Below are 9,669 nucleotides of genomic sequence, written 5' to 3' on the forward strand. Positions count from 1 at the left end.
AATTTATAGAAGATACAAAAACATGCATAAAAGCAATTTTTAACTTTAAGATCATGATTATCAATTGTATTTAAAATGATGGTATGCAATAGGCCAAATATCAATATTTTGTAATAACCAACTTAATTGCTGTTTGGAACAAGGAACAGACACTTTTTAAGACTCAATTTTTTTGTTGTAGTTTTTCTAAAATACATGAATTTATCTTACAATTCTTTATTAGCACCACAGCAGACTTATAATAGGATGTTAAAACTTTACTTTGAGGTAAAGAAAGATGATTTTACATTAATGTTTTCTCTTACCAAATAATTGCTATGGGTACATTTAATAACCATAATTAAAATAAGCAGCTAGTATTTAATTACCATTGATTATAATTGGTAATAATTGATCACAGCTTTCTCTACTTTCGGCAAAGCTTTTTTTGTTTCTCACCAATTAATTTGAATCTCACTTGATAGCANCTAACAAAGGCTTAAGTTCTCCTGTGGTGAGTTTAAGGTGAAGTCTTAGCCAAATAACATCTTCTGGAAGCTTTTGAAAATAATTTGTAATAAGCAACATCCCTTTTTTTCTTAAATTTTCTTGTACATATTTTTCTAGGATAACTAAAGTCCTAAATATTAAAAAGATATTGCCTCTGAATCTCTTTTATGGAGCAACAGCTACTCCCTAAAACTTTAAAGTTCATAATGTGACAGCAAAGATTTGAAGTAAATGTTTATTTAGAGGCATTTGCTAATAAATTACTTTTCATTTAAGAAACCGTATACACTGAAAGATTCAAACTCTTAGCTTCTTGTATTGAAGCAAAGACAATAAAATTTTAATAATTTTATATGAAGTAGGCAAGCCATCTTGTAATGCCTTTATAAGTTCTACAGCCTGATTGACCTTATAAAAGAAACATAATTATGTCAAAGAAACATAATTAAAGCTTAAATCACACATTAACTCTCACACTATAATTGTCAAGACTTCAGTACTCCAATCTCACCAATATATATGTCACTCACCCAAAAACTAAAGACAGAAATATTACAGGATATTTGATCACACTGTGAAACCTGATATTGTGTTATTTACACACACAAAAAAAATTCTAGATGTGGTGTGACTCAGGACGTAACACACAGTTTTAGTCCCTCGGATAGAATATGGACATATCCTTAGTATACAGCTTTAATATCAAGCAATATACGTAAAGTTAGTTTGTTGTTGAAGGAATCACACATATTTGAAAGTGACGTCTAATTGAGTGTCAGACAAAGTGACAAATCAAAGAATGATGCCCAACCCTCATGAATATATAGAGGAAGGGGGAGCTACTTGAGGGACAGTACAGAGAGAGAAAGAGGAGACATTTTACTGAAGCAATTGTACAGAAGCAGGTTGCAGAGAGAGAACAAGCTAGACAGTGGCGAAAACAAAATGAGCCAGAAAATGGGAAGAATAAACTATAATGTCAAAGTTAGTATGAGAAAAATGTACTCAGAGGCCCAGAGAAGTCAGATTGAATCGATTCTATCAGCTTAGGCAGAATTTGAAGCAGAACAGATGAGTTGAAGCAGTCAGAGTTCAGAAAGAACAAGAAAGCATGTTCAGCAGAAAGTCTCAAAGGCTGAAAACATTCTAGGTCTAGATAAGATTCTACAGAGACTGGAAGCTTTCAGGACTAAACCTAGGTTAGCAGAATGAGGCACTAAGCCTCCAAGATTACATCAGTAGAATAAAAGATATATTAACAAATACTGGAGCTAACACATATTATAAACCAAATGGACCTAACAAATACTACACAACATTTCACCCAAATTCCAAAGAATATAGATTCTTCTCAGCACCTCAAAGAACATTCTCCAAAATTAACCACAGACTTTGGTAACAAAGCAAATTTCAACAGATACAAGAAAATTGAAAAAAAAAAAAAAACCCTGCCTGTTATCAAATTATCATGAATTAAAGCTGGATTTCAACAACAGGGAAAAGAAACAGCAAGATACAAACTCATAGAAACTGAATAACTCTCTACTCAGTGAAACTGGGTCAAGACAGGAATATAGAAACACTTTCTAAAATTCAATAAAGATGAATGCACAACATACCCAAACTTATGTGGCACAAAGAAAATGGTGCTAAGAGGAAGTACATAGAACTAAATGCGTATATAATAAATAGAGATCTCATACTAGCAACTTAGCAACACCCCTGAAAACTCTAGAATATAGAGAAGCAAACATAGCCAAGAGGAGTCTATAGCAAGGAATTATCAAACTGAAGGTTGAAATCAATAAAATAGGAACAAAGAAAAATACAAAGAATCAATGAGACAAAGAGTTGGTTCATTGAAAACATCAACAAGATCAATATACTCTTCTCCAAAATAACTGAAAGATAGAGAGAATATACAAATTGATAAAATCAGAAATGAAAATTATGATATAACAAATATCTAAGCAAAATAAAGAATCATTGGGTCATACTTAAAAACATGTAGCATAAATATTGGAAAATCTAAAAGAAATGGATCATTTTCTAGATAGATACCACTTACCAAAGTTAGATCAAAACCAGTTAAACAATTTAAATAGACCATAACTCCTGAGAAAATAGAAGCAGTTATTAAATAAGCAGGGCAGAATTCTACCAGACTTTCAAAGAAGAGTTAAAGCCAACATTTCTAAAATAATTCCCCAAAATAGAAACAGAAGAAACATTGCCAAGTTCATTTTATGAGGCCACACTCACCCAGATACCCAAGGCACAAAATGAATCAACAAAAGAAAAAAGAAAAAAAAAGAATTACTGGTCAATTTTCCTTATGAACATAGATGTAAAACTACTCAATAAAATACTCACAAACAGAATCCAAGGGAATATTAAAAAGATCATCATCATGATCAAATAAGCTTCATCCTAGAGACGCAGGGATGATTCAACACGTGAAAAACAGTCTATTGTAATCTACCATATAAACAAACTGAAAGAAAAATCCCACGTTCATCTCATTAGATGCCAAAAAAGCCTTTGACAAAATTCAACACTCCTTTATTATAAAAGTCTTGGAGAACTTAGGGATAAAAGGGACATACCTAAATGTAGCCATCCAGCAGCCACAGGTGAACTGGGTTTACCTGAAAGGGGGGTTGGAAATAAGGTAAGGGGGTGAGAGAAGGATGAAGCCAAGACAAAGGTTCCGATCAAGACTCAAAATTTAATAATAAGCTTTACATTAATAAAGGGAAAAGCCATCCCCTTTTTCAGCTGGTGTACGTTGTAGCAGCAAGGTCAGTGCAGGCAGCCAAAACATCAAAGTTCCCATGGGAACCTGCAACTGCAGTCAAGGCAGTCATCTCTGTCCAGGTTGATAAGACCTGTCATGGCTAATGTTCAAGGTCTGCTTAGCCTGCTCAAGGCTGGGAAAGGCCTACTCAAAGTTGAGAAAGCTATACCCAAACATAATAAAGGCAATTTATAGCAAGCCTATAACCAACATCAAACTATATTGAGATTAAACTCAATACAATTCGACTTAGATCAAGAACAAGACAATGCTGTTCACTCTCTCCATATCTATTCAATGTAGTACTTGACATCTACCTAGAGCTATAAGACAACTGAAAGAGACCAAGGGGATACAATTGAAATAAAGAAGTCAAAGTACCACCATGATATGGTATTATTCATAAGACTTCTCAAAAGTTCTACAGGAAAACCCAACAGCTGATAAACACCTTCAGCAAAGCAGATGGATACAAAATTTATTCTCATAAGTCAGTAGCCATCCTTTATGCAAAAGATAAAGGGGCCCAGAAAGAAATTGAGGAAACAACCCACTTTACAATAGCCATAAATAATATACAATATCTTGGTGTAAATTTAACCAAGAAAGTGAATTATCTGTATGACAAGAACATCAAGTCCCTGAAGGAAGAAATTGATCTCCTGTGCTCATGGATAACTAGGATTAACTTAGTGAAAAAATATCCATCTTACAAAAAGCAATCTATAGAAGCAAACCAATCCCCATCTCAATTCCAACACAAGACATGATACACTAAATTTCATAGAAGAGAAAGTAGAAAAAAAAAAAAAACCCTTGAACACATTGGTACAAGAGACAAATTCCTGAGCAGAAAACCAATGGCTCAGATTCTAAGATCAACAATTGATAAATGGGACCTGATAAAATTGCAAAGCTTCTATAAGGCAAAGGAAACTGTCAAAGGGACTAAATGGCAGCCTACAGATTGAGAAAGTATCCTCACCAACCGTACACCTGACACAGTGCTACATCTGAAACTTATAAAGAACTCAAGAAGATAGACACCAACAATCCAAATAACCTCATTTAAAATGGGGCACAAAACTAAGCAACAAATGCTCAAAGATGAATCTTGAATGGTGGTGAAGCACTCAACAAATGTTCAAAGTCCTTACTCAAAGGGAAATACAAATCAAAACAACTCTAAGGTTGATTCCACCTTACACCCATCAGAATGACTACGATCGAAATTCAAGTGACAGAACATGGTGATGAGCACATGGGAAAGGGGAACTTTTCTCATTCGCTGTTGGGAGTGCAAACTTGTACAGTCACACTGGAAATCAATTTGGCAGTTTCTCAGAGAACTAGGAATGTTCTACCTCAAGATCCAGCTATATCCCTCCTGGGCATATACCCAAAAGATGTGCCACCATATCACAAAAACAGTTGTTCGAATATGTTCATAAAAGCTTTATTCGTAATAGGCAGAAACTAGAAACAACCTAGATATCCCTCAAATGAAGAGTGAATAAAGAAAATGTGGTACATCTATACAATAGACTAGTTGCACAATGGCTTGCTATTCAACTATGAAAAACAAAGACATCATGAATTTGAGGGCAAATGGATGGATCTTGAGAATAACATACTGAGCAAGATAACCCTGTCCCAAAAGGGCATGCATGGTATGCATTCACGTATAAGTGCATAATAGCCACAAATTACAGGATACCCAATCTACAGTCCAGAGATCCAAAGAAGCTAAACAGAAGGAAGGCACAAGTGAGGATGCTTGAATCTCACTTAGAAGGGGAAATAAAATAGCCATAAGAGACAGAGAGAGGGAAATAACTAGGTGGGAGAGATAATGGGAAGGACAATGGGGGTGGGGGAGTAGGGGGCATCTCCAGGATGAGACAGAGACCCCGCGAAAAAGGAGGTGCCCAACAATCAATGGGGGTGATCTTAGCTGTGACTCACAGCACTGGGGATATGAAACCCGAAGAGATGATCTCCTGTAACCAGGCAGGATCCCTATTGGAGTGATAGAGACATCAACCAACTGACAAAACTTTTGACCCAAAATTTCTCCTGTCTACAAAAAAATGCAGAGACAAAGGATGGAGCAGAGACTGAGGGAATGGCCAATCAATAACAAACACAACTTGAGACCATTCCCATTGACAGGTACCAGTTCCTGACAGTATTAATGATACTCTGTTATGCTTGCACACGGGAGCCCAGCAATGCTGTCCTTTCAGGAGCTTCACCCAACAGCTGACTCAGACAGATGGAGACACCAACAGCAAAGCAGTGAATGAAACTTGGGGATTCTTATGGAAGAATTGGAGGAAGGGTGCAGGCCCCAAAGGAAATGTTTGTCTCCACAGGAAGACAAACAGAGACAACTAACCTAGACCCCTGCCACTCTCAGATACTGGACCACTAACCAAAGAAATACAGTGGTCCTACCACATAAGTAGCAGATGTACAGCTTGGTCTTCTTATGGGTCTGGAACAACTGGAGCAGGGGCTCTCCCAAAAACTGTTGCCTGTACCTGGGATATGTTTTAGTTGAACTGCCTGGTGTGGCCTCAGTGGGAGAGGATGTCACTAGCCTGGCAGACTTGATGTTCGAGGGTGGGGGAATACTCAGGGGAGGCCCACGGGCTCAGTAGAAAAGGGGAGGGGCATGGGGAAAGAATTGTGGGAAGGCATGGCAGAGAGGAGGCAGTGAGCAGGATATAAAGTGAATAAGTAAAAATTAATTAATGAATGAATGAACAAATAAGTAAGTAAGTAAGTAAGTAATTTTATCAAAACTCTTTTCTGAACCAGAAAATTCTAGAGCATATAGACATATACATACAATGTAACACATCCCAACAAAAACAACAGATTTCAACTGGAATGCTTGCCAATTAAACATAGGCAATTTCTACTTTTCCTGAAATATTTTAAAACTTTTATGTTCCTACTTTTTTAAGTGGATCTAGTATGAACTTTTTTAAGAAAAGGAAAAATTAAATAATTGAACTTTTCAGGTTTTTTGCATACTATACTAAACTGTTTTACTTGTGTTTGTTTTGACATAAATGGACATATCTGTATAATGTATGAAAATATTCATGCAAATATATAGATGTAAATATAAAATTATTTAAATTTATAATTGTCAAAAAAGAAGAAGAAAGAGTTGGTGTCTGTGCAGTGACTCTGTGAGTGGGTTCTTACATTCACCAGGTCTAAGTTCATTTTACTACTTACATGAAGATATAATCAAACTGGACACACTCTATTTTATAACACTACACTGAGGCAGGAGGATACTGAAACATACAGGTTAGCATAGGCTACATAATGAATTGCAGATAGGTCTTCGGTATACTGTGAGAAATTACATGGAAAAAAAAAAGTCCAAAAGCAAGCCCGGCAGTAGTGGCGCACACCTTTGATTCCAGCACATGGGAGGCAGAGGCAGACAGATCTCTCAGTTCAAAACCAGGTTGATCTACAGAATGAGGCCTATTCCGATCAGCCATAGCTACATAGAAATCTCTGTCACAAACAGACAAACAAACAAAAATTTTCCAAAACAATGAAGTTAATAAGACAAGGAGCCTCAGAGCTCAGATTTCAGAATTGAAATACCCTGGACCTGACTGAGACCTTGAATATAATTTCTAATTTTATACATTCCCTTATTGAAATCTAATTCAATCAAGCTACAAATATAAATATCAAAATAGAATTATGTGTGTGGGGACTTCATCATCTAATAAGATAATATTTTGTTGCTGAGAGGTAGAGCTAAAAGGGTAAGTTATGAGGGAAAGGTGGATATAAGATTCAGTATGCCTGCATAAGATACTCTGAGTCTTGGAGCCTGGAATGACTGTCAGTCCCTGCTAGGGTTAGAAAAATAAAAGGAAGTGTGCAGATTAGGCAAGTCATTCACCCCGTTAGGATGCCCCATCTCACCCAGCCTAGCCCGTCTCTCATTTCACCTTAGATTTTTGGATAATTTATAGTTGTGCTTTGTTTGTGTCTTTGTTTGGCATGACTATTTTGAAGTAGGAAACTTCATTCAGCCATGAAACACTCTTCCTTCTGCCTCTACCTCCTGAGCTCTGAGACCTTAAATTGGACTGCCTTGTGCTACTTATAGAGTTGAGGATGTAGAAAGACTCAGGCCCATGGCCGAAGCACCCTATTTTCTTACCAATATCTGCTGTCTACCTTAAACTTTTCGATTCAACATGATTATAGATTTGTTGAGGAAAAATGAAGAAAATTCTATAGAGGAGATCGTTTGTGTGTGAATCCAAGGAAAGCATCAAATTGATAGTTCTCGGTATTCAATCTCCTAAAGAGCAGTTAGATAACTCGGTATGACTCCTGGGTCTAAGGCTTATTGAAGTCAAAGTAACTGCATTCATGTCATGGATTCTCCCAACCAGTCCCATTAACTGAACTCAGAGCCTTGTATGGGTGTGAAACCTTTAACTTTGCTTTTAAAGGTCACCAGAGATAGATGAAGCTGGTTTCCCACGGAAGTGTGGGGCTCAGGTGTTAGTTACCTGTTACCATTTTGAAGTGGAGTGGGATTGAGAGGAGCAGTGGATGTGACTGGGCACAATAACCGGGAAGGATCAGTTGAAATGGGTGCTTGTGAATCTCTAAGAAGCCCTTAAGGGAACTATGGCAATAAGAAGGACAGATCATGGGTAATGGGAAATACAAAGTTTCCAACATTGCCAGACCAGTGGCTGGTGTTCTATACTGTTTAAGTAATTAGGTAGGAAGGAGACTTGCTAAGTCTTTGCCCAGAATGATTTCTTCCTCTGGATATTTCCATAGCATCTGCATACCTGAAAGCCATGATGACCTTCAGGGTCCCACATACACTCCTGAAGCTGACAAGAAGAAGCCTGCTGAAAGATGAAACTTTGGCGACCTCTGATCTGCAGGATCTACCCATGGAACTCTTCCCACCATTCTTCATGGATGCATTCACCTCCAAACAACCTAACCTTGTGAGGCTCCTGGTGGCCGACTGGCCTTTCCTGTGCCTTCCTGTGGGAGATCTGAGGAAACTGCTCCTCACCTGGAGACCTTGAAGACTGTGCTGGATGGCCTGGATTTGCTGATGACACAAAAGAATTGACCCAGGTAAATGAGACCAAGGTAGCATGAAGGGAAGTGTGTGGATGAATGGCATCAATACAGTATTCATAACCGTGGTCCAAGGTGAATCAGAGGGTTCTGATGCTACTATTTTGGAGGAGAGAAACAAAGAAAAAGGACAAAGGTGAGTGCAGCATAGCAGTGATCAGATGCATGTGGTATGCACTGAGTCTGTCCCTGCCTCTTCCCTCAGGGAATGGATTTAAAGGATGTTGAATTGTGGGTTCAAATCTGACTGCACATTGTGTCTCCTGTCATCTGAATGTCCATGCATTTGACTCACAGGGTGTGGAAGCTATAAGTACTTGATTGACAAGATGCCAACCACAAGTTTTGGAATGTGTAGGCTGGAATAGAGGATGGTGTCTGCTCTCCAGACTTTAGCCCAACCCAACCAGTGATGTATCATTGCATACAAGGGGGAAAACAGGCCATGTCTGTGTTGATAAACCTTTTTATCAAGTAGAGGCATCCAAGTAAATGCCCAAACAAATTTTTTCAGTGGACCAAGGAGAGAAAAAATGTGCTACAGTTGATGTGTACCAAGCTAGAGTTTTGGACCATCCCTCTCTATAATCCCCTAAAACTCCTGGAAGTAGTTGACGTAGGCTCTATCCAGGAATTGGAAGTGTCTAAAGGCTGGGGCCTAAAACCCCTTACAATGATAGCCCCTGGCCTGGGCCAGATGAGAAATCTTCAGAAACTCCTTCTCAATGAATCTAAATGTCTTTGAATTGGCTGGGGAACCATTAGATCAAAGACTGTTGTGTTACACAGATCATTTCCCAGTTCTCCAAACTCCACAAACTCCAGCATCTCTATTTGAATAATGTCTGCTTCCTAAATGAATGCCTGGACCAAATGCTCAGGTAGGGAAGGATAGAGAGATTTATCCAGAAGCCAGAGCAAATCCTTTCTGTGTTACATATACAGTGTAGACTTGTGACTTCTCAGCCACTGTTGAACTAACATTGATTTGACTTTAGAATAATTGATCAGAGTCTTTCTACTACAAGCTAGAGTTTTGTCACTTCAATAAACTCAAAATGTCATGTGTGTATCCATGATTAAGAAAAAGTCTCAGCCCTGATATTGCGGCCTCTTGTGAGGCTATGCCAGTCCCTGGCAAACACAGAAGTGGATGCTCACAGTCAGCTATTGGATGGAACACAGGGCCCCCAATGGAGGAGCTAGAGAAAGTACCCAAGGAG

The 9,669-nt window shown here is 38.0% G+C and overlaps 1 pseudogene; it reads left to right on the forward strand.

Annotated features, from left to right (window-relative positions):
* The first annotated feature begins 8,154 nt into the window (after positions 1-8,154).
* Positions 8,155-9,669, forward strand: part of LOC110315480 — a 2,881-nt pseudogene continuing 1,366 nt past the window's right edge.

Source organism: Mus pahari, unplaced genomic scaffold, assembly GCF_900095145.1.
Source record: "Mus pahari unplaced genomic scaffold, PAHARI_EIJ_v1.1 scaffold_7955_1, whole genome shotgun sequence".
Classification (NCBI taxonomy): domain Eukaryota; kingdom Metazoa; phylum Chordata; class Mammalia; order Rodentia; family Muridae; genus Mus; species Mus pahari.